Below are 26,123 nucleotides of genomic sequence, written 5' to 3'. Positions count from 1 at the left end.
AGGCGTTTTGTCCGCGGCCACCCTTTGCGGGATTAGGTCGTCGGGCTATAGACAGATAGATAGTTATAATCCAACCTGACCACGCCAATGATTTGGTGCTGGTGAAGATGCTGGGGGAGGGTAGGAGAAGGTGGGAAGGTGGTAAATGAGTGTGAGGAGAGTGGATGAGTGTGGCGGAGGGTGGCTGAAATGAGGGAGGTGGTGATGGGTGATAGTTTTTGTGATGGTTGTGTTTGTGAGAGTTGTGCATGGCGAGTGAATTGGTGGTGATGGTTGGAGGCAGTCGTGATGGGTGATGGTTGTGGTGAATGAGTGTGGTGGTGAGTGAGTGTGGTGATGGGTGAGTGGTGATGGGTGAGTGTGGTGGTGGATGAGTGTGGTGGTGGATGAGTGTTATGGCGGATGAATGTGGTGGAGGATGAGAATGGTAGTGGTTGGGCGTGATGGGCTGTGAACTGATAGTGGACGAAGATAGTGATGGGCAAGGGTTATGATAAGTGATTGTTGTGGAATGTATGTGGCGCAGTGAGCAATGTGATAGTTTATTTGGTGGTGGGTAAGGTGACAGCAAAATGAGAATGGTGGTGGTGGTAGTACGTGAGGGTTGTGGTGGATGAGGGCTGTGGTGGGCGAAGATTGTGGTAGGTGAGGGTTGTGGTGGGTGAGGGTTGGGTGAGGGCTGTGGTGGGTGAGGGCTGTGATGGGTGAGGTTGTGGTGGATGACGGTTGTGCAGGGGGAGTGTTGTGGTGGAAGAGCGTTGTGGTGGGTGAGGGTTGTGGCGGGTGAGGGTTATAGCGGGTGAAGGTTGTGGCGGGTGAGGGCTGTGGCGGGTGAGGACTGTGGTGGTGGATGACTGTGGTGGATGAGAGACAGGGCGAGGTTAATGGTGGGTAAGAACTGCAATGAGTAAGAACCGTGTTTTAGGTGCAGTAGTGATGGATGGAATAAGATAAGATCATGGATGTAGAGAAAGAGGTAATGATTAGTGAGGCTAATGTGCGTCTGTGTGGGTGAGGGAACTGAAGGAAGAAGAAATTAATGGAAAATATTAATATTTGTAGCTTTAAGCAGGTGGTAGTAAAGAATGGTGGCGAAGAGGAGCATAGTTAGAGATGGTGGTGTGGATATGTAAGTTCGCTGGTGGTGAGGTACAGTTACGTTTAATAATTTTTTATCACTGCCTCGAAACCGTGTCAAATCCTAATCATATCCTGCTAAACTAACCCAGAGAAGGCGTATAATCTCACTTTAATCATTCGGAGATGCAGACTTTAAAAGGATTATTAGCATCAACCGTACATTTAAGTGATACATTTCAGCGAGCTAGGTGGTGATAAGGGATGGTGATAGTGACAATGGTTACCAGTGATTGGTGAGAACATGTTATGAACTAGGGTGGTTGTGTGGTACGTTATGTGTGTTTTTTATGGGTGAAGTTGGTGATTGGTTGGTGGTGGTGGTTATAGAAAAAGGTGGTAGGAAATACTGTGTGTAGTGAACGAAGATAGTAGTGTGGTAGGTGACGGTGAGGTATTTTTGACTGATGAAGGCGGTGGTGACAGTGGCAGTCGAGTGTGGTGAGGTGTGAAAGAGTAGTTAAGGTGGTGATTGTATGAATGAAAGAGGGTGGACGGTTAGTGAGGTGTGGATGGAGGTTAAGGTTACGGTGGACGAAGACAGCAAGTGGATGAAGTTGTTAGTGGATGAATATGATCGTGGGTAAAGGTGGTGATGGGTGATGGTGACAATGATGATAACGGCAGGTGTATGTGATGAGTGAAGATGATCGCGTAATAAAAGGTTGTGAATGACGGGGATGATGTATGAAGATGATAGTGAGTGAAGATGTGGGTAGTGCCGAATGGTACTGAACGCACCAATGAATTATGGTACAGATAATTATACCATGGGCAGTAAAAAGTGACAGTTGTGATAGACTACGATGATATTAGAGAGAGGTTTTTCAAGCCATTTTGTGGTAGCTGATTTTAAGAAAATTAAGAACACTAATTAGCCACACTTAATATGGCACAGTGTTGAGATACGGCTTATGATGAGTGAGTGTTAGGGTAAGCAATAATGAATGAGTTGAATAGGAGTGAATGTTGAGCAAGACTGCCTTCTTGTACAGTTACTTATATGTTTCACCCAATATTCACTACCCTTACTCAGCCCCTGCTTCCCCCATCACACAGGGTAAGCGACCTAGCTATGTAACACTTTATGACCCACTGTGACTATAATTCTTATGGGTGTGAAGAAGGCTTGATACTGACACACACCAACGCTTACCCCCGTAAAGTTCAAAATAAAAAATATCAACAAAGAGGGTCCAGACAATGATATACAGACTGCCACTCACAAGCACACTTCAACACAGGTTTCCACGTGCATGTTTCAACTTAAATTCCAAAATACTTTTACATTTAAAAATCGTGTTTGATGCTTTGGGTGAGGGCGTGTCACTATTCTAGTGATAGAAAGTTATGTTCAAATCTAAAGATCAGTTGCCCTCCATGAGAAGTATAACAAGGGTTGACTGTACTGGTATATGGTAAAACCGCCCAGTATTGTTAGACGTGTGTAAGATGTCTGGTACAATACATGCATTTATATTTTCAGGCATAAAATACAGAACAGAGAGAAAACATGCATTATTCAGTTACGTTAAATACGAAGAAAAAATCCGAGATAAATTTTAATTAATCCATCGACATACACATATCCATGCACGAGAATACTACTTGTTCTGTATGTATGTAACTTGTGGAAACATCACATCTTTGCTTTTAAGCAGCAGCAGGTAAAGTCTAAGAAGTTTATAATCATGTTGGCAAGATGTCCTGACGTCACATCATTATCAATATTACCTTGATAACTTGTTCCTAATGGCCTCTTACACGGTTCAGTAAACGGCTAATGAAATGCCCTAAATGTTATCTACTGCTCCACCCAGCACCTTTTGCACCTTTCATTACTAGGATTCGATACTGCTTGCCTTGTCAATTTAATTATAGGATAGAACCAGGAACAGTTATAACACTGATATACGGTAAAGACTATCCGAAAACAACTACCGAAAATAAATTAAAGCTCCCTTTAAGTGTCGCCACAGAGTTTCGCAATAAGGTTGCATGTTTTATCTTTTCTAAAAGTTGCCAGACACTGTACCAGGCTGCCTATATAAAAATAAAATCCAAATAGAATGCTGGATGGCCTCCACAAAAAACAACAACAACAACAACAACAACAACAACAACACTCAGGAGATTAGTTTCTCCCCTCCTCACGAAGGTTGGCTAACTACAGATTCATGTTTCCACATTTAGCTATATGTGTTTGCATGATTTGACATTTAACCTCCCCCCTTCCCCGCAAAAAAAAAAAAAAAAGCAAAAGGCCTAGACTGTAAAAACTGGACAGCAGCTTGGGGTAGTGGAACAATTGTAGTTAGCCTGAAATGAAGTGGTGAAGAAATGAAGTAATGATTCTAAGCTGACGCATGTGGAAGAAAGATATAAGAAAAAAACTAAGCATATACAATATCGTCTCCACCAAACTGTAGCAAACATAACTGCATATACGCTTTATGTTAATTTTGCACGCTATTATTTCTCCTTTTCCTTTCCTGTAAGCTTTTCTTCCTCCTCATTTCTTCTGTATGTGTAGAAAACCTGAAGCATTATTTCGCCACAGACATCAACTTCATCACAATAAGAATACATGGAGTATGATGGGAGGGCGGTCTGATATGTTTGTTTGCCAGTTGCGGTGAAGCAGATAATGGTTGCGGGGGTGATTGTGGCAGTTGTGGCTGTGGATGGAGAGTCTGTGGTGGCATTCGTGGTGGTGATGGTGGTGGTGGTCTGATGTTTGGCTGGCTGTAATGACCAAGCCTGAGGTAGGAAAAAAATTGCGATGTCCAATCACGAGCAAAAACATCGACGGCAATCCTGTACCAGCATTGTGTTTTGACATTCACATTTCTTGTTTGTCTCCGAACGTATTTTTCTTTCTATATACACTTTTGTTGTGTGCCTCGCACTGCTATCATAGAAAAGTTTTTCATGTAACACCTTCCATCCCCACAGACGACAGGGAAATGTCAACGAAATTTTGGGTGTGATAATACACTCGATTAAGTGTGGGTGCCCATTTTGCACAAAATAATCCGACACCAAAGACGATGATTTTTTTTTTTTTTTTTTTATGTGTCCGACTCTGGGCATAGGCTTCACAGCCTGCTATCAAGGCCCAGCAGTCCTCCTACATACCATACACCTCTACATGTCACCAATAGACCTTGATGCAAAATATCTAATGATCCAACCCCATTTTGGCAGCGTTACTTCCATGAGGATGTCATATATTGCCTGTTTGTGCAATTTACTAATTTATAACAAATAGTTAATACTGTACAGTACCGGTATATGAAAGTCAAGAAGATACTATAATCATCTCCGGCATCATTAACAAAATTAATGGTTTATTAAACCTCAGGACACTTACAACACCACAAGTTCTCTATCGTGTCTAAGGGAAGCTCTCATTCTAAGTAATGTATGTATTCCAAAATAATCAGATTGTTTCCACACAGCTGGTACTATTAACTGGGGGAAACCTATTATTATGTTTCAAAGGTGCCAGTGGAACCTGAAGAAGTACACCCACAACCAAAAGGTCACCGACACTTGCCTGTCCGCCTTGGCAATGGAAGGCGTTACTGGAACTATTTTAATATGACATATATGTGAAGGAAACCACAAGAGTTTGTGATGGAAAAATACTCTGTCGTTTGATAAGGAATGAAAAAGACTGAAAGCAAGACATACTGGAAGAGGACTGTCGATGAACATTTGCTTATGGCTGTACCTCTTTTTATTCTGAATAGTAACGAAAAGGAACGCCAACCTCCGACCCATAACAAGTGCTTCTGACAGTCTTATTCTTCTTCAGTGTTACACAATGACGCAAATTTTTATATTCCTCTTAATATAGAGACTACTATTCTGCCAAAGATTTCATGCACAACATGAGTTCCGATAGCTATTTATGCAATTCCCAGTTTTTGATATTTTCATATTCTGAATAAAAATAATCTGAAAAGAGCAAGAATGAAACAACAGACGTCATTATAAAAACAGTTTACACGTCCTGAACTAAAGTGTGAACTAATCCCAAATTTTTTATGAAGGCTGCGTCTGAAATACGGAGATGAAAATATGTGCTCTGTCACTTTACCATTTTATAACTGTGCTATGGTGCAGTAGCCTAGAAAGGGCTGGTGGTGGCCGAGCAGTAAAACAGTGGACCACAGACTGGAAGGACTAGGAGCTGAGCCAAGGTGAACAGTCTGAGAGTCTGAATTTGGATAGGGATCGACTCATATCCCTAAGACCCACCAATATCTCGCAAAAAAAAAAAAAAAAAAAAAAAAAAGATCACAGCAGTACTGAATGAGACAAACCTGGCGTGTATTCAGTATGGACTAAGGATATTATAGCCAAACAGGTGATAATTATAATGTGTGTAACGCCAAGTGATGCGTATAGATGGACTACCGGTACCAGGCCGCTGAGAACAACTGTCATTCACCATATTCCCAGAATCAGCTTCATAAAAAGTCAGTAACTGAAATTGATCCAGACTATCATCAAATCTGGGAATTAATCATTTTTCTTACGGTATCTCTTAAGCCATTCAGGGAGAAGACGTGGCTGATATTTTATTTTTGAAACCTGTAGATTTTAATGTAAGCTTTGAATGATGTTTCTTACTGGAGTAGTTAATGGGGGTAATAGGTAATTCCTCTATTTCGAAAAATCTCCCGTCAGCTGAATAATATCGTCTGGAGACATCAAAACTAAAATAAAAATGACCATCTTATCTAAGTGGCATCAATGACAGGCGGTAACGACAGGTACGTACCTAATGACTCCTGACCACCACATACGCACTCAGACGTGCTGGTGTGGACGCAGCAATGTCTGTACAGAGACTTGTGTTGCCTGCGCCACTGCGGCGAATCACTGGCACGTATAATTTTAGATACTATTTACAACCAAATTTTTTACTTCCGTATGAGAGCATTGCGTGCTTAATTCCTAGTTCTTGTTATACTTATTTTTAATGTTTTCCTTCTATTGGAGAAAATACTAAATTTTGACCACCAGTACATCTATAAAGGTCAACCTACAATACCCATCTCACCAGTCTCCCTGTGAGAAAGGCAGTGTGCAGGAAAGGAGGGAGGAACAGCAGAGAGAGAGAGAGAGAGAGAGAGAGAGAGAGAGAGCAGTGTTTATCCAGTGCTGATACCAAGGGTCTTTGTGACGCTGGTAATGACAACTTGCAGGATGTAAAAGTGCATCAGGTGAGAGACAAATCCTGTTACAATGGTGTTATCTGGAGGCTGAGTCCCGCCGCTCTCTCCACTCATCTTAATGTGAAGGAAACACGAGGTAAAAAAGGGATTAACACTGCTGATAGACATATAAGCTTCCCCAATAAGGCATTAAACTCTACTTATGGACACACTCCTTTCACTTCTTACATCAGTGTGTCCTAACCTTTCCAAAATATCAAATATTGCTCCCAGTTCCATCACACCACTCTATGGACGCCTCAGTAATCGTCATTATCTAAAATGGAACCCAGTGGTCGAGTAGTTAGATCCCACCGAGACGGACTGTGGTTCATCGATTGTGTAATGCTGTCAGAGGAGGTAGGATGGTCAGGTACTCTTAATGAAAGGCCTAAATTTCGGCAATCTAACCTCGGCCTTTGCAGCAGCTTACTTTATGTAGTTACCGTTACTGGCTTTGAGTCCCAGGCCTGTTACCTGCCGGAGTTGCAGCAGACAGAACCACATAAGGCTCGACAAAGTGCCTATTTAAGGGTCATCACGACGGGGAAAGTTTTCATCAGGTGCCGCCCATAAGAAGGCGAACGCCGTTCACTGCTAGGGAAAGGATAATCTCAGAGGGTGATGGGGCACTCTTTTTATATGGTCTGTATTGTAAATGGCTACCTTAGTTACGTCCTTACTTTATCTTGCTGGCCACCTAGATAAGTTACTAGCTTCCCCAAACTTCACATCCCCCCCTCCTCCCTCTCTTATTGTATAGGTATGTTTCACGGTCTCCTGTTCACCTAATTCAAGCATTTCACCCCACCACCCAACCTTCCTTCACCCTTTTTTCTGTGCTGAGACTCGCGTTATCACGCCTCATCTCCCTCTCTATTCTCATTGGCCTGTTTTCCATTAATAGGTCGTCCATCATAGCCTAGACATTTTCATCAATTTGCAGCTTACGAGAATTTCCCATAGCTCACTGGAGGAAAAGGACAATACTATAGCTCTACATACTTTGCATAATGCTTTATCGTGGCTGACACCATATTCTTCAGTTAATTTCTTGTTGGAGTTCAAGGTTTACGAAGGATATAGGAATTTTAGGGAAAATTAAAGTGGCTCAAGAAATTCATGAGGTTGGCCCTGCCATTCTCTTCACGCCACACTGAACTGTTTGATGTAGTAACAGTAAGCTGGCTCGACCACTAATAATATGGCTAGGGAGATATTAAGGGCAGCTAACTGCACTGCCACACTGCACATGACTATTATGGCTTACAGAGTTTTCCAAGTGGAGGGACTAGATATAGATTTTACTGACGTTTTCATCATGGGGATTCTATCCCAAATTAAGTGATATCGTCCGGGGATGGCGCAGATAAAGAAAACACGTCATCGGTATGAAGGGGTTGATTTTTGAGTCAGGTCAACCTCCTTGTTGTATTCTTACAATTTCTAGACGAATGTATTCATGTAAGAAGAGGTTTTTGCAGTGATGAGGATTTGTATATCCTTTAACGATCACCATCATGAGTGATTTATCGTAAGCTGAATAAAAATGTCAGGAGATAGCATGAATAAAAAAGAAAATCGTCACTGGAATGAAGGAACTGATTTAGAGTGAGGGCACCAATTTTGTGTTTTACTATATTTGTGTAGCCTTGGTAATATGTCATTCCTGAAGCAGTTTGTTTTGTATGTAATACCTACCTTATTATGGTGGTCAGGCTTCATGATTTATTTCTCGCTGTGTGTGTGTGTGTGTGTGTGTGTGTGTGTGTGTGTGTGTGTGTGTGTGTGTGTGTGTGTGTGTGTGTTCTCCCTCACATCGCCCCAAGCGTTCCTCTGCTCCTTGGTTGCTGCATCACGGGGCACGTGGCTTCTATCACCACATACATCACCATGTTCCATCATCTATACCAATAGTATACCATCTCGCCTTATCCATCAGCTCTATACCAGTCTCTGTACATCACAAAAATACCAGCTTTTTATATCAACACAGTACCAGGTCTCTTTATACCAACTCTGCATTTGTTATATAAAGGTAGATAATATAATTCCTGTGGAGGGATACGCATTCGATAACTACTGTAATATTTGATAAAAAAATAAAAAAATGTATTTTATGATCTTACATCTGAGAAAGGACAAATAAGAATCACCACGTTAAAAATCATGGATGATCATAAAACCAAGAGATACGCATCGGAACATCGCCGACCCATTATCATCAGTTTGGTGGTTGATCAGATAAAGTCGGTGATGGTGATGGTGGAGACAAGGCAAAAAGTGCCATCACAATTAAGAGCTCACAGAGACAACAGTGAAGGGGAGGACGGGAGTGGGGATGGGTGGCAGGGTTGGTAGGTGGAAGAATCAGGTTACAGGAACTCACTTAAGTGTGTTGTGTTGTAAGGATGAGAAGAGATGGAGTAAAAGGCTGTGTAAGGGTCATACAAGGGGAAGAAGTGGGAGAAATCAATTCATGCCTATCGATTGCACGAGAGCCATTTAGGCAGGCAAAGAATATTTTGTCACCATCATCCCCTAGAAAACGACTGGCGGTACACGCTTTACGTCCACGTCCCCAGTTATACTGCTGGGTTAACAAGACCTGGGGAGAAAAATCACTCCAGCAGTCTGATCTACACTAGAATCGAATTAGTTTTTTTTCTCTTCATATATATATACTAACTTATGTAGTGACGGTTCTCCCTGTGTAAGCGATAAGGAAATGGGAGGTCAGACTGGAAATGCGATAAGGGAAGGAAAAGGTGATGTGGTGCATGTGACGCAGGGGACAGATGAGAGCGAAGGTAATGGGGGAGGGGGAGAGGCAAGAAGTAGGCCGAGTGGAGCATACATAACTGGTGAGGGGAAGAGGTAATTGGAGGGAATGGGAGAGGGTTGGTGCATTAGTAAAGAGGGACTGGAGGGGAAGGAAGGGATAATGAAGATGGGAGTGGTGACGATGGTGCTAGGGTGATGATCAAGGTGGGTGATGATGAAGGGGAGGGGGTGATGAAGGGGGAGGGAGTGATGAAGGGGGAGAGGATGATGAAAGGGGGAGGGGGTGATGATGGGGAGAAGGTGATGAAGGGGGAGGGGGTGATGAAGAGTGAGGAGGTGATGAAGGGGAAGGGGATGATGTTGGAGGAGGGAGTGATGAAGAAGGAGGGGGTGATGAAGGGGAGAGGGTAATGAAGGGGAGGGAGTGGTGATGAAGGAGAGGGTGATGAAGGGGGAGGGGGTAGTGATGAAGGAGAGGGTGATGAAGGGGAGGGGTGATGAAGATGGAGGGGGTGATGAAGGGGAGAGGGTAATGAAGGGGAGGGAGTGGTGATGAAGGAGAGGGTGATGAAGGGGGAGGGGTGATGAAGGGGGAGGGGGTGATGAAGGGGGAGGAAGAGATGATGAAGGCGGAGAGAGAATATAAATATTATTTCAGAGAAGCAACGTATGTGATATGCCAAAAGTTACCAATTATCCTTGTTGGTCTTAGATAATGAGGCAATAAATCAACGCTGAGTTAAGAGATAATCTTAATAAGTCAGCGATTAAACGAGACTGATTTGTTATAATTAAATATATAAAGAAGATACCTCCTAATTAACAATGAAGGTTATACATTTTGAATGACAAATAAACAAACATTATTAGCATTTTTTTTAGCAAATGAGAGAGAGAGAGAGAGACAGAGAGAGAGAGAGAGAGAGAGAGAGAGAATGTGAATGATCAGCAGCGTTATGAAGATCAGCTCAGCATTTGTATTTCTCCAACGTTACAGCACCTGAGAGAACAGTTCAAGAGGGAAAATGGCAGCCAGTCGAAAATATGTGACATTTATGAAATGGTGTATCATTCGAAATCCTTCCACCCTCCTATATTTAAGTGGAAAATTGTCTGCCTTATTGTGTTCATGCCGCAGACAGGCCGCCTCCCACCGACCATTAAAAAGGCCCTCAAGGACGCGTTGTGCTGGGTCAGTCAGGCTGGGATGAGTCTGATGTTGTAAGCTGAGTCGTAGTTGTCAGCGACAGGTTTGAGGATGAGTGTGTGTGTTAGATGGTGTTGCTGGGGTTGCTGGAGACGATGATGGGGGTACCGAGACAGCTGTATTGGTCGCCTCGCCAGCTCCTAACTTGCACATAAAGAATGTGTGAATATGATACCTCAGTTAGTAGACCATCTTTAGTCGTTCAAGTTCTCATGTTCAACAGACCTAAGGATAAGACGAAGCCTATTTTTTTCAAGGTTTTACTCCCCCTTTGATCCATTTGGCAGCCAGCTTTACATTTTCGCACACATTAAGCCTTCGTTAAAGAAAAAGACTACAGATTCAGAATTCCAGACCCCTCCATCCTTCCCACCTCCAACCCATCCCCCACGATACATTTTTAATATTATTAACCATGTATCGTAATTTTTAACCAAAAAAAAAAAAAAATCGAAGTTATAGACAATGGCCAATTTTTCAAATTTACAGATCTCTCTCCTCCGCACACCTAACATAAAACATTCAATGCACGATAACAGTGAAAGTGCATTGTGCAAAATGTCACCTAAATTAATGTATAAACGCCATCTAAGTCGACGAGAGTATGACTCAGTGTGCTTGTTATTTTTTCTAATTTAACTTAGCCAAAACTGACTTATCTCTATAGTGAATGCTCAGCTGTATCCATAAATTTACGCTAGAACATAATGCCGGCACTAGAAGGGGGAAGGCTGTGGCTCAGTCGGTAGAAAGGTGGCCTGCAGTCTTTTCCGACCCAGGTTCAAATCTCCGCTGGAACAGGGAAGAGTTTATAGACTTGAATTTCATAAAAGTAGGCTTCACTGATCTACCAAAAGACCCGCCGACATATCGTAAAATACCTCCGCTAATACCAATACACCAGTCCTATATGAGACAGCCTCAGCATGTATTCAGTATGGATGGTGGGTGTTAGCGCCGAAATGGTGACATGTAGAGGTACTGTATATAGTATGTAGGAGGACTATTGGGCCTTGGGAGCAGGCTGTGAAGTCTATGCCCAGAGCCGACACATAAAAAGGAAAAATGCCAGGGCAAGGATGTAAAGCAGCAATATTATTACCTTGGTCAACAACTGGGCCACGGGAAATAAACACTTATAAGACGACCATTTGTGGCAAGTTAAGGTGCAGGAACTGTCGTGTCGCTGATTCTCTCCGCCAGACACGGCAGCAACACACATGACCTGGGAAGTGGTGTGGCAGGTCAGCCGGGGTCACCCACTGGGGATGTTTACAAGACACGGGTGACGACTTTCTGGCCAAACCCACACATTTATCAACACAGGAATTTTTAAAAGAGCTCGTAGACTGGCAGTGACAAGAGAAGATAACAGGCATGAAGACACAAGCAATTATCGATGCAAATTTTTATACTAAGTGGCTGCAAAATAAAGTTACTTGTTTTGTTGTTCTTTTTATGAACAATGATGGATATTTACATGGATGTGATGTGAAAGACTGATATTAAAGCTGGTGTTTGCGTTTTCCGAAAAGAATGTATACAGTATCTATATTGTAAAGATTCAGTTTCTGTATTTTTATTGGTTTTTCTGTCCACTTGTGACCATAACACAGCAAAAACTGCGCATTGTAGTGCAATTTTTGTTAGAGCAAAGTACCGCTAAAATGCACTAACTTAAAAAAAAAAAAAAAGTCCAGTCATTTCGGGCCACCGTTCCAGAGTTATGACTCATTTCTGGCATTATACTCTGCGGCCTTTAGGCGGATCACTTTCTTCGTGGACATTGAAGTTACCGAAACACACCCAAAACTACAGAACGTAGCGCAATTTTTTTTTTTTTTTTTTTTTTTTTAATGCGAGGAAGAAGGAACCAAAGGCCATGAGCCCGCAGTAACAGTTCCCTCCAAGAGAAAAACAAAATACAATAGAGAGCCAAATTCAAGATCTGATCATTTTGAGATGCCTGGACACACTACGTTTGAAAGACTGGAGATCATAAGCAGCAGGAAATACAGAGGGAGACAGTTCCAGAGCTGACCTGTTGCATAAATGAAAGACTGGGAGTAACGGTTAACTCTTGCATTAGAGAGTTGGACAGAAAAGGGATGAGAGTTTGCTGCCAGACGGGTGCTATGCGCCCGTCGTAGAGGTGGAGGAATGCAAGCAGACAGTTCAGAGGAGCAGTGACCATTAAAGTAGCGATAGAAAAGAGATAAAGATGCAACAGTGCGGCGAAGAGACAGAGGTTGAAGGGAGTCAGTAAGAGGAGGAGAGTTAATGAGACAAAAAGCCTTTGCCTCCACCCTATTGAGAAGAGCTGTATGTGGGGAGCCTCCCCACACATGAGAGTTGTACTCCACACAGGGGCGGATAAAACCCCTGCATAGAGTCAACAATTGTGCAAGGGTAAAGAAAGAGCGGAGTCGGCTTAGCACACCCAATCTCTTGGAAGCAGATTTTACAAGAGATGTAATATGATCTTTCCAAGATAAGTCCCGAGTAAATGAAACCCCAAGCATGTTCAACGATGATGCAGGATTAAGCTGAATATTATTAAACATTAGTGGGTATACCTGTGGAAGATTTTGTCGGGTTGATAGGTGTAAGAACTGAGTCTTAGATGCATTAAAGACAACCATATTATTTTTACCCCAGTCAGAGATATAAGCCGAGTCAGACATTAGGTGTGCCATAGCCTCATCCCTTGTTTCTTGAAGTAACTGTTTAGATGGGCGTTGCGGGAACCGAATGGAAAGGTGAAGGGTGGAGTCATCAGCGTATGAGTTGATAGGGTTAGATGTACAGCTTAGAAGATCATTGATGAATAAAAGGAAGAGAGTTGGTGATAGGACAGAGCCCTGAGGAACACCACTGTTGATAGATCTAGGAGAAGAACGATGGCCGTCTACAACAGCGGCTATAGAACGACCAGAAAGGAAGCTAGCGATGAAGGCACAGATAGAAGGATAGAAACCGTAGGAGGGCAGTTTGGAAATTAAAGATTTATGCCAGACTCGATCGAAAGCCTTTGAGATGTCAAGTGCAATGGCAAAGCTTTCGCCAAAGTCCCGAAAGGAGGATGACCAGGAGTCTGAAAGGTAGGTGAGAAGATCGCCAGTGGAGCGTCCCTGACGGAACCCATACTGACGATCGGAAAGAAGGTTGTGATAGGAAAGATGCCTTAAAATTTTTCTATTAAGAATTGACTCGAAAACTTTTGAAATACAGGACGTTAAAGCAATTGGACGATAGTTGGAGGGTTGGGAGTGGTCACCCTTCTTTGGGACTGGCTGAATGAGAGCAAACTTCCAGCAAGAAGGAAAGGTACAAGTTGACAGACAAAGGCGAAATAGTTTGCCTAGGCAGGGTGTAAGCACAGAAGCACAGTTCTTGAGAACAACAGGAGGGACCCCATCAGGCCCATATGCCTTGTTAGTACTGAGGCCAGTGATGGCAGAAAATACATCAACTGAAGAAATTTTAATGTCAGCCATGAGGAAGTCAGAGGGGGGAAGTGATGGAGGAACAGCACCAGAATCGTCTAAGGTGGAATTGGAGGAGAAAGTCTGTGCGAAGAGATCTGCTTTATCAGTAGAAGAAATAGCTACAGAACCATCAGAGTAGAAAAGAGGAGGGAAGGATGATGTGGTAAAGTTGTTAGAAAGATTTTTGGCAAGGTGCCAGAAGGAGCGGGAAGAATTCGAGTTGGAGAGTTGAGAGCATTTAGTATGGATGAAATTATTTTTAGTAGAGCGAAGAACAGACTTAGCACGATTCCGGGCAGAAACATAAAGGTTATGTGATTCAGGGGTGGGTTGGCTCCGGTACCTTTTGTAGGCCTTCTCCTTGTTGCGGACAGCATTAGAACAAGCGTGATTAAACCAAGGCTTTCTTGCATTAGTCAAAGGATATGAGAAAGGAATGTATGCTTCCATGCCCGAGAGAATAACCTCCGTAATGCGCAAGGCACACTCAGATGGCTCACAGCCATGGAAGCAATAATCATTCCAGGGAAAATCAAAGAAGTACTGCCTGAGGGCCTCCCAGTCTGCAGCTCCAAAATGCCACAGACGACGTTTCCCTGGAGGGTCCACAGGCCGTACCGGAGTGATAGGACAGGTTAAGGTAATAAGGTTGTGATCGGAGGAGCCCAACGGAGAGAAAAGATTAACAGAGTAAGCAGAAGGATTAGTTGTGAGGAAGAGGTCATGTATGTTGGAGCTCTCTCCAAGGCGGTCAGGGATACGGGTAGGGTGCTGTACAAGCTGCTCTAGGTCATTAAGGATAGAAAAGATGTAGGCTTGTTCACCAGGTGGATCCGTGAAAGGAGAGGAGAGCCAAAGGTGGTGGTGGACATTGAAATCTCCAAGAATGGAGATTTCAGAGAAAGGAGAAATGGACAGAATGTGTTCCATCGTAGAAGTAAGATAGTCGAAGAATTTTTGATAGTCAGTAGAATTAGGGGATAAGTAAACAGCACAGATATATTTAGTCAGAGAATGACAGGAAAGCCGAAGCCAGAGTGTGGAGAATTCAGAAGAATCAAGTTCAGGAACACGAGAGCAAGATAAGTCGTTGCGTATGTATACACAACAGCCACCTTTGGCTTTGAAATGAGTATAGAGAAAGTAGGAGGATACAGAAAAGGGTTTGCTGTCAGTTGCCTCAGACAGCTGAGTCTCCGTTAGAAAAAGAAGGTGAGGTTTAGAGGAGGAGAGGTGGTGCTCAACAGAGCGAAAGTTAGATGAAAGGCCGCGAATGTTGCAGAAATGAAGAAGAGAGTCAGACAGTGGTTCCAGGCACCTCGAGTCGTCACCGGGAGAGGGGCAGATGGCGGGGGCATTTATGGTCCCCCCCCCCCCTGGGGACTCCGAGGCTTTATTAATCGACGCCATTTCTGTTGAAATTTGAATAGGAAGTGTAGTGTGTACTGTGCATGTAGTTTGGAGAAGATAGTTAGAGAAATTTGTACTGGAGAGCATGCTGGCCTACTCTCTGTGTAACTGAGACACTGAAAAATGAAGGCACCGTTAAAATAATCATAGTCGACGAATAAAACAATTTCCAGTCCAATCGGGCTTCTGGTTCCCGAGTTATGACTCATTACTGGCCTTTTGACATTGAGCAGAAACTCCGCCTTCGACGGCCTCTAGGCGATTATAAAGAAATGCCGTAAATTTGTGCAGTGGAGGTGAAAAAGAAATACAAATATTACTTTTCCAAAAAGTGACACGCACATATTATAAAAGGAAACTGAACCTGGCTATGATGCTCAATTATATCTGCCTATCTATCTTCAACATATGGGACATTTAGTATCATGGCCGATTACCGATGTTGTAAGCATGTGCTTAGAACCTTAGGGCATAACCTAAACAATGTCATTTGATAATTATGATAATAAAGACGTAGATAACCTACACAATCCAAGTGGCTTTTGTCATTTGCAGATTTGTTACGTATCCACAACGCTACATGTATAGGTGATTGTGGTGTGACTTCCATAGTGGAATTATAAGCCTTCCCATCAACATACACACGCACCCGGACGAACACACACACACACACACACACACACACACACACACACACACACACACACACACACACACACACACACACACACACACACACACACACACACACACACACACACACACACATTTACACTGCTCATCACCACTCTCACTTCGTGCATACCTTAAAAACAAACGGACCATCCATGTGCAGTTATAGCCATATAAACACGAACCAAGGAGCCACGGTACCTGAGCTTCTATTGCGTCATTTTCCTGTTCTGCGATGCTCTGAGTCTGGTTTCGAATCAATCCTTAGCGGTCATTTAGATGTGTGCTTTTATTACATTCGTATAAACAGTATTGACTGGTAGCAGATGACTGGAAGGTGTCACTTCAGAACAATGATATGTACAGCCACTAACACACACAGACAACAAATGTAAAATTTTATTTTTTACTTGCATTGCTCTAGCTACTAACATACCATACTGATTCATATCTGCATAGCATATGGAAGGGGGGAGGGGAGGTCAGTCTTGGCTGTGGACTTTATATGGTCTGACATAGATACAGATGCACGTATCAACACTCTTGAATGAACCCATCACAACACTCCATCCTCCCCCCCTACATGCGCTCACAAACACTCACCCACGCTAAGGAAGTCTCACTCTCACCTTTCAAGACGGGACGGTAGCGGTGGCGGCTGCGGCGTCGGAGGCAGCCACCAACCACCACGAACCATCAGACAAACAAACCGTAAGTCTTTAAACCACACTCACCAACAGACAAGCCTATTCCCACCCACAGGCTGTTAAACCACACTCACCAACAGACACGCCTATTCCCACTCACAGGCTTTTAAACCACACTCACCAACAGACACGCCTATTCCCACCCACAGGCTGTTATACCACACTCACCAACAGACACGCCTATTCCCACTCACAGGCTGTTAAACCACACTCACCAACAGACACGCCTATTCCCACTCACAGGTTGTTAAACCACACTCACCAACAGACACGCCTATTCCCACCCACAGGCTGTTATACCACACTCACCAACAGACACGCCTATTCCCACTCACAGGCTGTTAAACCACACTCGTTCATTCCCACGCTTTCATAGCGTCCTTTATTATTATTCCTTCATCTCGCGACCTATGCTCACCTTCCTCACACACCCTCCATCCTCCTGGTTCTCCTTCTCTCTCCGCTTTCTTCCCTTCCACTTTCTTCGCTCCTTCTCCCCTCTCGTTCTGCCTCCTCCTTCCTCCTCACCTTTCCTTCTAATCTCTGTTTTCTACTTCTCTCCTACCAAACACTTTCTCCCTCTTTACCACTCCCTTCTTACTTCTCTCCTCCTCACATTACCACATTCTTCTTTCCCCCCTCCTCCCCTGATCTCCATATTCTATTCTTGACCTCTCCACTCTTGGATTTGCACCTCTCCTCTCTCCTTCCTACCAAAACTTTTCCCTGTCCTATCCTCACCTGATTTCTCCTCTCCCTTCCTGCATCTGCTATGTACCTTCTCTAGCACTTTCTTCCCTATCTTTCAGCCCTCCTCTTCCTCCCAACCACCGATTTTTCTTCTCACCCCCTTCCTCAGACCTCACCTCTCCTTTTGTTCACGTCTTTCACGTATATTCTTGCCAGTCTTCTCTTGTCCTGTCTCCTTCCCTCTTCCTCCTCCCTCTCAATCTCCTATCCCACCTCTCTCCTCTTCTCCAACTTTTTGTTTTCTCTATCCCCTCTCTTCCATCCCTCCCTCCCTTACATTACTATCCTTATTAGTAGTTCATATAATTAGATATCATAATCATCATCTCCGTAACAATCAACTTCAAAAGGACCACGAGGACCGTTCCTGTTTTTATTTCTTTGTATATGTGAGCAGGAGAAGGGAGGTTAAGAGACTGGTGAAGGAGAGTAAGAAGAAAGTGGATGAAGAGTTTGGGAGGAATCTGAGTGTGAAATGGAGGGAGAGTAAGAAATTGTTTTGGAAGGAGGTAAAGAAAGTAAGGCAGTGTGAAAGGGGAAATAGTAGGGGAGTGAAAGATAGGAATAATAGATTGTTGGTGGAGAAGAGAGAAATTGAGGAGATGGAAGGAGCACTTTGAGGATTTGTTGAATGTAGAGAGTGAGAGCAGTGTGAGTATAAGTGGTTGGGGAATGGCTGGGAGAAGAAGAGATGAGAGGAGGGAGGAAGAGATCAGTAGGTCGGAAGTAGTGGAAGCGATGAAGAAGATTAAGCTGGGAAAGGCCCCAGGAATTGATGGAGTGTGTGGTGAAATGCTTAGGTATGGGGGTGAGATTGTTGTGGAGTGGATATGGAAGTTGTGTAGATTGGCTTGGGAAGAGGGAAGGGTTCCAGAGGACTGGAAATCAGGTATAATTGTTCCTCTGTACAAAGGAAAAGGGGAGAGAGAAGTATGTGGTAACCATAGGGGTATTTGCCTTCTTAGTGTGACTGGTAAAATATATGGTAGAATACTCATTGATAGGGTTAGGCATATGACAGAGGAGCTAGTTGGAGAAGAACAAGGGGGATTTAGGAAGGGAAAAGGGTGTGTAGATCAGATATTTGTTCTAAGATGTTTAGTGGAGAAGTATCTAGAGAAGGGAAGGAAAGTGTACGCTGCCTTCATGGACTTGGAGAAAGGTTATGACAGAATAGATAGGAAAGGTATGTGGAAGGTATTAAGAATATATGGAGTGGAGGGGAAATTGTTGAGTGCTGTGAAGAGTATGTACGAGGGAGCTAGGGCTACGGTGCGAGTGGATGGTGAGCTGAGTGAGTTCTTTGATCTCAATGTGGGACTGAAACAGGGGTGTGTAATGTCTCCATGGCTGTTTAATATATATATGGATGGGGTCGTAAAGGAGGTACAAGGTAGGGCAGTGGATGTGGGGGTGGCCCTAATGAATGAGGGTGAGATTTGGAAGCTTCCGGTGTTGCTGTTTGCTGATGATACAGTATTGTTGAGTGAAGATGAATGGGAGTTGCAAGGTTTGGTGAATGAATTTGGAACAGTGTGTAGGAGGAGGAGGCTGAAAGTTAATGTAAACAAAAGTAAAGTTATGGTGTTTGAGAGGAATGAAGTCACAGAGTGTGCAGTGAGGTTGGATGGTGAGGATATGGAGAATGTGAGTGCATTCAAGTACTTGGGTAGTGTGATGAGTAAGGATGGAACTTTGGGGGATGAAGTACATGAAAGGGTACAGCAGGGAAGGAAGGTTGTTGGCACACTGAAAGCAGTGATGAGAAATAGGGAGGTGAGTATGGAAGTTAAGAAGTCTCTGCATGATGGTATTGTGATCCCTACCCTGACGTATGGAAGCGAGGCGTGGACCTTGCAAGAGGGGAACAAGTCAAGAGTGAGAGCAGTGGAAATGAGTTACTTGAGAGGAGCATGTGGAGTGACATGGAGGGACAGGTTGACGAATGAAGAAGTGAAGGAACGTTGTGGGGTAGATGTGGATGTGGTTGAAAAGATTAGGAGAAATACACTGAGGTGGTTTGAACATGTGGAGAGGATGGAGAGTAAAAGACTGACTAAGAGGGTGTATGTGGGTGAGGTGGAGGGAGGGAGAGGGAGGGGTAGACCGAGGATGAGGTGGAGGGATGGAGTTGAGAGGTATATGAGGGAGGGGGGGGTGAGTTGGGGGGAGGGGAGTCAAATGGTGGGTGACAGAGTGACTTGGAGGCGTTTTGTCTGCGGCCACCCTTTGCGGGATTAGGGCGTCGGGCTATAGATAGATAGATAAATAGACTCCTTTGTACTCTCCCATTTTCCCCGCATTTCTCCTCTCTACTTCATGCTTTCCGTTCATTCAGCAACCTAGGACATGCCAAATCTTCCTTTCCATACATTAACAACAAAATAAAAAGATGTCATCATGTTGTCAGGGTTATCTGTTTAAAGCTTCTCGCTTTTTATGCTCTCTCACTTTGCCGCAACGTGGCATCTTTCTTAATTGTTTATTGGTCTTACTGTGATCACCCCTAAACCTTCTGCTTGCATCCCTTTCCCAGTACTTCGGGTACGCAGCACCCGTCTATTTACACACTCACATTCCTTTTCATTACAGTACAATACTAACTTTCAAGAGCTGATACACAGTCTTTAATGATCACAATTGGTCATCTGTGGAATACTCTTCTTCACTTTGTCTTTCCCTTGTGATGGCCTTCAGTCTTTTGAACCACAAAATGTTCAGGCATCTTGGATTGAATGGATCAAAAACTTAAGCTTCTTATTTGTTTATGTTTCTTTGGAAAGGGTGGGCTGTCAGTCTCAGGTATCTTTCTGGCATAAAGGAAATACCAAGCGTAAAGTGGTTCCTCAGTGTGGGAAGACATGCGGCTGTTACCCATGCCACACCTGCCCCACTGGGAAAGGCACTGAGGCAGGAGGAGGTAAAAATAAACAAAACACACGGGGAAGGTTGTTGTTGGGAGAGACGCGTGCACGAGGCTTTCGTTGCTGCAACACTGCGATGGTAAAAGGCTGACTCCTCTGAACTTCTTTGCCTCCAAATGCGATGTTTTCACTGCAAACTTATTATAATATCAGTGCGTCGGAGCGCCACGAGGAGAGCCCCGACAATACCATAACATTAGCATATTTATGACAACACAAGCATCATGCCAAGCGCGCAACGTCAACTCTACTGCATGCATAATATAAAATCTCTCTTAAAGGTATTTTGTAAAACCAAGTGTGATATTGTTCATGCGTGTTATGTGTATAATCTTATATGTTTGTTATGCTTGTATTGTGCTTTATTTGCTTGTACAGATGTATCGTCGATAAGTATTATTTGTTATCTCAGGTATACTTTGTAAGCAGGTGAGTTCTCTCCTATACGTATTATTCTGCTTGCATTTTGCTTTATTGTGCTTGCATAAAATTTTCCTTATTCTTCTTATGTTTTTGTTTTCAATTTCTCAAATAGTCTGTGAGCCTGTGGAGGAAATGTCTGGTGTGAACGAGTAGAAAGTGAACAGACATCAGGTTCACTTTCAGACAGAGAAATATTAACCCCTTCAACGCGAGGGTATGCTATTTATTTCATTCTTGATCTCTCCTGATGATTTTATCCAGGCTGGAATAGCATTAGGCCTTTGGTACCTCCTGACGCTGACATTTAGCTGACGATAAACTTCTCGAAATGGAGAAGGTGGATGCAGCCATCATTAACCCTTGTCACTGTTAGTTTTCTCCTTTGCTGAATACAAGCGTCTGCCACCACCAAAAATAAAATACAAATGACGTCAGCGGGAAGAAGGGATTGCATATCAGCCGATTTACTTATGCGTCTTTTTTTTTTAAATCTAAAAATAAAATGCCACTACAAAGAAATCCATCGCTGCACTGAGGTGAAAAACAAATTTGTTAACTCTTTGGCTGGGAATTCACAACTTTGTATTATCTTACTTATTAACAGGCAATTAGCTTCAGCATATAGAATCCCCCGGCAGGTAGAGTTATCATCAGCTAGACAGTCCATTACCTCAACCATTTTCTTCACGTTGACCTGTTGACTGTTAGCCTGTTCCATTCAGTCCCAGCTAATATGTGAGTTTCATCTCTTCATCTTTGCTATCTATCTGCTCCCTCTTGTTACTCAGCCTCTGGGTCGCCACACCGTTATACTGACTGTCCATCCGTTATCAGCTCCATCAAAGACGGGATCTCCCCATATCCAGTTGTGCATTTTAACTGCGGCAATTATAATCATCCCTTACATTCGTTTGATTCCAAATATTTTTAGCCCTAAGTATCTCATTCAACTCAGTTTAATCAAACAAACAAACAAACCACGTAACAGTGTGCTGCGTTACGTAGCTGTTTCTTACTCCACTCCACACACACTTGTAAACCTCGTCCAGTTATCTGCAAGAAGTCAGCAGCACCTTTGCAGTATTCAGCGCTGCAGGGAACACACACAGCAGTGCTTGAGGCCGGAGCTACAAGCAAAAATACAAAGATGTAAAAAAATAAACATTGTGTCTGTCGCGTACTGCCTGACTCACCGACCCGACACGCCTTAGCAGAGGTGAGTAACAGCCACAGATGACAGTGACAGACAATTTTTAGGTGCGGTACGTAATGTTGGAAGAGGAAGAGGCACACAGCAGAATGGGAAATAACCATGATCTCAAAGCAGAAATAGTGGAATAGGAATCGGTTGGAGGAAACGAGATTAAGGGAATTGTAAGTGCACAGGGGAAAAAAGGGCTAACTTGATAAATATATAAAATGCAGAAAAATAACAGAAAATGAAGGAGATGAAAACACAGCGCCGTGCTTTCAAACAAAGCAAGCAGTAAGCCGAGAATAAGCATTCTCTCTCTCTCTCTCTCTCTCCCTCTCTCTCTCTCTCTCTCTCTCTCTCTCTCTCTCTCTCTCTCTCTCCGTCGTCGTCGTCGTCGTCGTCGTCGTCTGGCAGCCAAGATCAGATTACGTTCTGATGTCGCACTGAAATCTTAACACAGGATGATTGATAGTATGCTGCTTTATAACACATTGACCATCGTCTAACGTCACTGATTTCTTATGAACACGTGGGAAAATTGCCGCAGAAATAAAATTAAATACAGATTATAACACACACACACACACACACACACACACACACACACACACACACACACACACACACACACACAGGCATGAATGAATAGAAAAATGAAGGAATGTGTGAATCAGTGAGAGAGTTCGAGTGTGTGGGAGTAAATATGAGTCTGTTAGCGTGTAAGCGTGAATGTGAATGTGTTAGTGTGCTTGTGTATGTGAAGGTAAACTATGTGGGTTTACGCGTGTGCCTTAAGTGTGTGTGAAGTGCCAGCCTCATAAGGGTAACTTTCACCTGTGTTGGAGAACAGCTAAGACAACAAGGGTGATAAAAGAGGAAGGCCAGGGAGATGGACACGATGATATGTGGAGAAATTTGGTGGCAGACTTTAGTAATGGCGTTCTTGTGAAGTTTGGGGTTCTCAAACACAACGTTTTAACCAGTTTTGTTTGTTAAATTCTCGTCCGTCTTATTCACTTTTAACACAAGTTCTTACTGAACGTTTAGAAAGAGTCTCCTTGCAGTGAATGGGTAATTAAGGCTATATCTAACCTCTGTTGTTGCAAATCCATCGCCTAAATTGATTGAAATCATCTGGACAACACTTCGGCTACACGAAACCTCTCCTAAACAGAGGATACTTGTTTGTAAGTAGCATTAATGTCATTACGAATTTTTCAGTCCTAAAAGAGAGGATACTAAACAACGAGACAAACTGTGTCTGAAAAGAAATTCTGTAGAGGCAAAGAGACTTGAGACAAAGACGGGATGGGCGGGATGTTGGATAAGAGAGACAGACAAGTAGTTGAATATAACAAATAAAAAATGAAAAACGAGAATCATTAGAAAAAGAAAGTCAAACATAATAAGTACACTATGTAATGAACGTGCCTTATAACCGTGGAAACAGTGCTATGCAAATTGGACTCTCAAGTTGTGCCACAAGACAACCTCTGGTCGGCATGGCGTGATTATTTCTCGGCCTCAGAACGCCAAGTAATTTCATGCATGGTACTGTTTGACGATATAATTCATCATCATCATCATCATCATCATGTCTCCAGTTCTTTTAGGGTCTCCTTGAATAAAGTAGTCGGACGAAGGAGGAAAAACTAAAAAGACGTCACTATAATGAATATTTAGACACGACAAAGCAAGCTGGGGACGGTCACACAGCGGTACGTAACTAACCCAAACTCCACTGCCGGCCACACAACACCCAAGCTACAGGATGAGGGAATAATGGTGACACACACACACACACACACACACACACACACACACACACACACACACACACACACACACACACACACACACACACACACACACACACACACGCACGCAAAATGTTTTAATGCCTTCAAGCACATACTGTACATGCACACGCACGACGAAAGATGGAGAGTATGTTCGGTACTACCAAACAGAGATGACTCTGCTGGCAGTGATCTAGATGCAGTTTATAAATATAAATAAATAAATGAATAATGTCATTTTGAAGTGAAGGCATCGAGGCAAAGTGTTCCTATAAGGACAGATAACCAGTACTTCTAAGCTGAAACTCAGACTAGTTACATCTACTATGTATTTTGACGCAGTGCAATAAGTGAAATTAGATCTGGATTAATTTCTGTTCGGGATCAGTACATTACACAAACCAATGAAGAAGTATGTGCAGAAGATCTGGACAGAATAAGTGACCTGAAATGAGTCAGTTATTGAATATACAGAATTATTTCATGGAGACGAATGCAAAAGAAAAAAGGCTTACCCTCCCTCCTCTTTTATTCGGAGTATACAGTATATCAGTAACATAACTAAAAACATCATTAGCATCATCGTTATCGGTGTTGATAATCACTAACTCTTCAGCACGAGGACGCCAGTTTTTCCTTCTGCTGCTGTCAGACGGTTTTATTTAGATTAATGGACGCCCCAAGCAGTGCTGGGGTAAACGAAGGCTGCAGCAAACCCCTCTAGATCGAATAGTTTATCCAAAAGTGAATAAAACTGCTTCTTAGTTGTAGGAATATAATACAAATAAGTCTCCTTACAGCAGGAGTTAACTGGCACACTGTAAGTACAAGTTGTTTAGCATGAGAACTTAGTGACGCATATTACAATGTTTTGGCTGATGTTAGTTTTCTTATGGCTAAAGGTGTTGTTATGCTGTTTTTATGTTACTTGTAAACACACCTTTGTGTTATTAATAAAGATAATGTACCGTGGCGGGAGTGAGGGAGGTTGGGATTCGGTAGTTTTACGAGATTTTTTTTTCTCCTTGATAACCCCCCTTATTGTCCTTTGACTGGAATTTAGAAAAAAAAAAAAATCACAAAATATTTTTGCCTAAATGAATTCCTTTAACATTTCCCGGCATATTTTGAGAAATTTATTTCATACAATTTCCTTTGCATTGTATAAGATGTGTTAAACTTAATATGCAGAGCGCTATCAGCCTTCCAAATAATTCCAACAGTTTCATCTTATTTAGCGATAGATTTGCTAGAAGAATTTCAAGTGTTCACAGATAATTTCCTTTTCAAAACTGCGTGCCTTCCTCTTTCCGCTTTAACGTTTAACCACACGGACAAAGATATATGCCAGAGATAAAGCACATTTACAATGAGGTCGGGATCAGACATATTCTGACGCAAACTGTTCGATCGTGTAAGTCATGCAAAAAGCTGGAAGAACACCCTGTAGTCATGTTGTAGGGGAGTGTGAGAAGCAGAATGACCAGAATATGAAAGAGTGAAGCTGAGTGTTTTTTATTTGGTTGTTATCCCAACCCACTCGATCAGATTATTTGCGTTAGAATTCAACCGCAGCCTCAGTGTGAACCTTCTCATACAATTAAAAAATTTTCCAGTATTTTCTTGTCTGCGGCAACGGAAGGTGTTACATGAAACTGCCTTATTTTCACGTGGTAACAGTATTTACACAACAAAAGAATATGAAAGGAAAAATTATTTACGTCGCTCGAGAAAGAATGAGAAATATGGAAGGCAGGAGAGAATGATGGTTGAGGATTATGGGCAAACTTTTACCCGTGCTACTACCCATATCCCTCCAGCATTATTTGGTCCGCCCACAAAGCTACACAGCATAAAAGGTTTTGTTGATGGCGTGCATGCGTTTGTGTGTGTGGGGGGAGGGGGGTGGAAACTGCTTCTACTACCTCATATTTTTTAATCTTGAATATTAACTGCGACTCAGAGCAAGATTAGATTACACCTGAACTGGACTGCAAAAGAACCCTGTGATGGCTTGTATTGTGAAGAGCTCCGGACTCCCCCTTACCCTTGCTTCTGAGGCAGGCCACGTATTCGTACACTTTCTTGACTATAAGATGTATAAGAGTATTTGTACCATCATTTTCACTCATACAGCTACGAAAAACGTACCAACTAAATAGAATGGGCATTAGTGTAAAAAGTAAAACAAAGCATAATGATTCTGGTAATGCTTCACTTCCACAATGACTTGCTTATCGTCAAAATTGCCTGAGCTCCTTTACGAATACTTCAGGTGTTGTATAATCAGAGGTGTTCATTGTTGCAGCATCACAGTGTTCATCGAGCTGGTATCACGGCATTGATACACCTTCTTTATCATTACAGCGCTTTTTATCTCTGTTTCCTTCTCTTACCGC

The sequence above is a fragment of the Coenobita brevimanus genome, chromosome 114 (assembly GCF_032717465.1).
Source record: "Coenobita brevimanus isolate Jiangsu-jjx chromosome 114, ASM3271746v2, whole genome shotgun sequence".
NCBI classification, from domain to species: Eukaryota; Metazoa; Arthropoda; class Malacostraca; order Decapoda; family Coenobitidae; genus Coenobita; species Coenobita brevimanus.
This window is presented reverse-complemented; position numbering follows the sequence as displayed.